Source organism: Lepeophtheirus salmonis, chromosome 13, assembly GCF_016086655.4.
Source record: "Lepeophtheirus salmonis chromosome 13, UVic_Lsal_1.4, whole genome shotgun sequence".
Lineage (NCBI taxonomy): Eukaryota > Metazoa > Arthropoda > Copepoda > Siphonostomatoida > Caligidae > Lepeophtheirus > Lepeophtheirus salmonis.
Window position 1 is genome coordinate 21147057 of NC_052143.2, and position 6085 is coordinate 21153141.

The 6085-nt window shown below is 34.3% G+C and overlaps 1 long non-coding RNA gene across 1 annotated transcript; it reads right to left on the reverse strand.

Moving 5' to 3' along the window:
* Positions 1-1274: 1274 nt before the first annotated feature.
* On the reverse strand, positions 1275-4787 carry LOC139906955 (uncharacterized). The gene is made up of 2 exons (XR_011783222.1): positions 4174-4787; positions 1275-4118 (listed from the first exon to the last, which is right to left on the reverse strand). It is a non-coding gene; the product is annotated as an uncharacterized lncRNA (long non-coding RNA).
* Positions 4788-6085: the final 1298 nt, after the last annotated feature.

Here is a 6085-nt window from a genome sequence, read left to right on the forward strand (position 1 = left end):
TATACTGAAAGGATCCAAAGTTAATCGTCACAATAAAAAAATGATAAATTGACAGATTTTATTTCAAAGGCCATATAAGTCTCTAAAATCAAATAAAGGTTTAAAACCAGGGTTTGGCAACCTATGGCACGTGTGCTACTGCTGGCACGCAGAAGTATATTCACTGGCACATACAAATTAGAACATATTCCCGTTAGTTTGTGTGTGTTTTTTACCAATATTGTTGATAGTGGCACACTCATTGATTTGAGTCATTGGAGTTGACACTTTGTGTCTCAAAGGTTGTCTACACCAATTCTAAACTAAAGCAAAAAATCTCGGATATCTTAAACTATGCCAAAAATTTGAATATATATCCTATAATTGACTCAAATATGTCAATTAAATATTGGGCAGTATGTATATTAAGTAAAAAAAATGCTTTTTTTTAAAGATGTTTTTATGTTGACACACCACATCGTATGTATAGAAATCTGTGTTATTAGAGAAGACAAAAATGTATTTCAACTTTATCCATTCTCTCTCTTTATACTTACATACGTGCATATTTTAGAACATGACACCGCAAGTATATAAATAGGCTTATTATTCTATATCTTAAATATATATAAGTCTTGAAGGTATCGGATCCCATTTCAATTAAATTTTATTATAAAACTAATGATATACCTAGAATGGTTTTAAATAATATATAAGTTTTTAAAAAAGTAAACGACTAAATACATACTTAAGACTATGTTGAGTCTTCGAATCAGACCTCAAGGTACCCCTTCCAGCCCAAATCTGACTGAGAAATTGATTTTGATCATTGAAATAAACAGTATACAAAATAATCCCTGAATCAACACCACCTAGTGACATGTGGGCGAAGCACGAATTGTATTTTATTTGCAAAACTCAAGTGAGAGTTGCGAAGTTTTTTTGAGCTGAAGGAAAAGTTTCCCCACTTTCTTATATAAAGGACGATCTAGTTTCATCATCAATGTTAATTTATCAATTCGTCTTGGTTCGTGAAATTTCACCTCGTCTTCGTTGCGTTACATTCATCCCAGTTTTTTTTACATTTCGTCACATTTACAAGATGTGAAAAAATTTAGCAATAACAGTCAATGTAGTTGCCATGAGACAACGCAATTGCACTATATACTTTGTTTAGACTCCTGGCAAAGAAGATGTACATTCTCTACAATACAAGTTTCATACAACTGTACATTCTATGGATCGACGTCACTCATTGTTTATTAACCTGTTGATACTTGTTTTCCTTTTCTTACTTTTCAAATATATAAAATCATCAGTGTACTTAATAAAGGAGGAGGTGTGACTCTGCTAAAAAGGTTTTTAACAAATTTAATAAGATAGTTATATAGGTATAATTAATGTTTGTTTTATTATAACAGTTAACTAAGGAGTCAAAAACTTTTAAGACTACGTGTTTGGTTACTCAGTTCGATAAATTCCGCACCGAGAAAAACAACAGGTGTTGTATTACAAACAAGATGTCTGAGAAAGAAGTTGAAGAGGTAAGGAGTGAAATAAAGCTGCTCGAGGACGAAAAAGAGAAACAGAGAGACAGATTGGAAAAAGGTTTAGAGAACGGATTCTCCAGTAAAGATTTAGAAAAATTTTGGGCAAATTTGGAGAAACAGTGACGAGTCTCAACACTTTGAAAACAAAGCTGATCGAGCACAGGAAGAAAGTTGAGATGTTGACTGCTGTAGAAGAGCTAATCAAAGCACGAAAGGAGAACTTACTTGCAGTAAGTGAAGTAGAAGATTTGAGTTATGATGCCAAAGGTAAAAAATGTTGATTTAGAATCTCAGAGAAGTCGTGATCATAACTTAAAAGACCTGAAAATTAAGGTCGAAATAGAAAAGATGAAGTTGCCAAATGAGAAATTTGCGGAAGACAAAGTGAGTCAGCCTAGTAACGATAAAGAAACGCCAAGAGAAGATACAAGTTTGGAAATGGGATCTACATTAATAGAGTAAGAAACGCCTATTGATGGAAATAATATAGAACTAATAATCGAAGAGAGAATAAGAACCAAAGATGTACCACTACTTGAAGAAGGTACTGACGGCAATAGTAGAGATAACGATAGTGATGGCTTTAGACTCGGAGAAGAAGCATCTATGAGTTGTTATTCAAATCATTCCCGTTTGGAAGAAGCATTTGTGAAAAATACAGAACTCCTAAATCATATGGTCAAGGAATGAGTAGAAACGAAAAGGGAATCAAATAGTTTGGTGCTTCAAATAGCTGGATAAAAACCTGAAAAGGGGGGGTGGAGATACAAAGATTTATCACTTTTGGAAAACTTCGTTTTGAAAAACCTTAGAGACAGCAAGTGTTACGAATGAAACGAAAAAGTGAGAATGATTGACTCAGGCGTTGCCTAATTCTTATCACGAGGAGGTAAGAGTAGGTTCGACAATTAAAGAGGCATTTGGTAAATTTGAATGTACAATAACTGAACAGATTGTACTGAGAGAAATAAGGGCAGAGTTTCATAAAATAAGAAGAATTGAAGATGGAAATAGTGAACAAATAAAGAGTCTGGCATTATCTTTTGAGCCCTTTCGAGATCGGATGAGAAGAATTGGTCTAGCAGAATATGTTGATAAAGGTCTTTTGATAGAAATTGTTATAAGTCAAAAATTACCTCAGAGATTATCCGAATTATTTATAACAATGAAGAAGGGTTACAATGTAGATGAACTAGTCTTGTTTCTAAGGGAAAATGCATATCCATGTAGGAAGAGAAACGATGTGAGAACTCAACGTCACTCACTATCGTCTATGTTCAATAAAGAAGCCGTGAAGATGGAGTATGATTGTGGCTGAGGCTATGACGGTTATGACCTACCCAAATGTTAGAAATTTGTTATATTATCTGTAAAAAAACGTCAGAATATCGTAGCTAAAAGATGAGTTTGTTTTCGATGTCTGAAAGTTGGACCTAATAGGTCTGTGTCCCGATTTTGTCAAATGTAATCTTTGTAACATACACAACCATCACATTCTCCTTCATATACCAACCAAAAGACATAATGAGATGGAAAGCACGAATGTTAATACCCTACAGGTAAATAAAGTACGATTACGAGTGGTTATGCTTGAAATTAAAGATTGGGATGGATTATGGAGACAAGTTCGAGCGTTGATAGATTCTGGAAGTGATACAAACCTTATAAGAAAAGATTTAAGTGTCTCAATTAGGTTTAAATGGAATACCTGGTAAGATTTTTTACGAGGTTACTGGTGGAAAGTTACATAAAGAACAGACGAGGATATATCATGTCATTGTTCGTTGTAGGAACCAAAATCAAACAGAAAAGGCTTATAATCTGTGTTTGTTTGCTATAGGCAATACATGTGGGAAATAGCCGGAATTAGAAAAGAATTTTGTATCAAATATCCGTATTTAAAGTGTTTGTATGATAGAGTAGCTAAAGAAGGTGGAGTAATTGATGTACTCATCGGTCAAGATTTTAAATATCTTCTGGAGGAATTGGGCCCAATAAAACGTTAAGGGAATTAACCCTGTGCAATCAAGTATCCTCTAGGATGGGCTGTTGTTGGAGAGTTAAGGAATTGTCAACGTTTTTAGAATAGATTGTGTAATTGATGAAGACGTAGGCAATTTTAGGAAAATAATGTAAATTATTAATAAAGAATAAAACCTACTATATTGTGCTTGTGAAGTGAGAAGAAATTTGACGAGTGTCGTTTCATCAAGAAGGTGAAAAAATATATTAAATTGGTAAATGGTCATGTGGAAGTGAGACTACCATGGAAAAAGGGTTTTCCGACAAAGCCTCCAAATAATAGAGAGGAAATGGCCGGGATTCACTCATAACGATTGTTCCGAGAAAGGAGCTGATTTAACGAATAGAGTATTTGAAGCTCTCATAAGATTTAGAAGAGACAAAGTGGCTTTCCATGGTGACATTTCAAAAATATTTAATCGTATTTTTGTTAAAGATGATGATATAAACGCATTGTATGGAGAAATGGAGATGAAAGAGCCAATCCGAGAACATACGAATGGACACGTCTGATATTTGGAGATAAGCCTAGTCCGGACTTATCTCGAAGCGCCCTCAGATTTATTGCTGGAAAATATGCGAATGAGTACCCAGAAGCTAGAAGAGTCTTATTTCAAGATACTTATGTTGATGGCATTGCTGCATCCGTGGAAAGTGATGAGGTGGCTAAAAAAATAATGATGGATGTAGATCGTGTTTTGCATTGTGGTGGTTTTAAAATAAAAAAGGGTATTCCAGTGCGTTAAGCTCAGGAGAATCATGTGTGGTGATTCCAGTTCTTGGACATAGTTGGGACGTGGAGTCGGATTATATACGACTAAGAGTAAGAGAATGCCCAAATTTAATCAAAGAGAACGATTTTGTCTGCTATTGCTCGAATATGGGATCCCCTAGGAATAGTTACTCCTGCTTTGATTGAGTTGACAATAGCTTTTCAATCGTTGGGGGGACGAGGATTAGATTGGGACACAGTTCTAGAAGAAAAAGAACCAGAAGTATGGAAGACAAAAATCAAATCAGTATTTTGTTGTCAACTGTCGATTCCCTCTTCTCCCTTGATACGTCATGGCTATTTCACATTTTATTCTTTTTCATAAATACACAAGTAATAAGTTATTCTATACATATGCCCCGCTTCCAAAAGAACGGGAATACAATTTCTTGCTCATCCCTTGTCGTTTATATAATATATAATGAAATTTTAGTTATGTCTTCATAGAAATAATATAACAACTAATCATAACTACTCTTATAATCAAATATGTTTCTTTTTAGGGGAAAGGCTGCGTGATCTGCTAAAGATAACGACGTGGTATACACGTGCGATTATATATTCACACGTCTGCAATATTTCATTAATACGATTACATTATTATTTCTTATATCAAAAATATTTATATGATTGGCATCAGGGAGTAAAATATAAAGTGCACCCTGTATACATGTTCCATTTTATATAAACACTCCAATGCCATTGAGTCGTTTTCATACATTCTTACATGCACACATATTTTTTTATTAGTTTATGACCATAATATGTAACGCAGTAGCATGTAGGTTATTGTTACTTAAGTAACTTTAACATTTTTTAATACTTTCAAGTTATTAAGCCCAGGATTACCAAGCATGAAAGAAAAAATGACTAAATTACGACAATCAAAATCAAGACTAAAGTATATTAAAGTCTACGGAGTAACAGGTACCACTCTACAGGGGAGGGCCATGGTCATTCTACTTTTCAAACATAGTAATATATTATATATAAATTCCTATTTATGAAATCTTCTATCTATCGAGTAAACCGTTATTATTTACCCATTTTAACAAACAAAGTATTAAAGTCCATGGCAGGATCCTGGGTGAATTAGGAAACAAGTTTATTAACTATGAATTGAAACCCAAATAACATGTTTTAGTGAATGTATCCGAAATTATGGCGAGCTCCAGGCGGTGGTAGAAGCTGCTGCATAACCTCTGTATGTACTCAGCCCTCATGGAGGTCCAGGGCTAATTGACGAAGATATTCAGGGCAGGCTGCTGTTGGGGCGTCTTCAATAGGCCTTGAACTCCACGGGCGCCTCGATGGAATAGTCTAGGGGATTGAATCTGGGCTCTACGGCGGCAAGAAGTCCTTTGCCTTATATATTATTGACATTGTGTACACGATCAGCTTTTTTAAAATAAAAAAAGATGTAGGATTTTTCCCTTTCAGCTGTTTTCATGAATATTCCTGAGTTAACTCTTGTATTATTTAAAGCAGCTGACTCAATGTTCTATGAATTCAAAAAGGGTTTTACATAGTATTTGGATTTCTATATTAATCAAAACTTAATCGTTAAGAATTCATGACATTTCATACTCAGTCATTGATAAGATGTATATAATAATTGATAATTATTCTTTAAATAATAATTAACACTTGGCTACTAAAACCGTAAATTCGAAGGGGGTCTGACCTCAAGTTTCCGACCGTATTCTTTTGTCAGTCTTGGTTTTTTATGATGTCCTGACATTGTACTATACATTGGTATAAG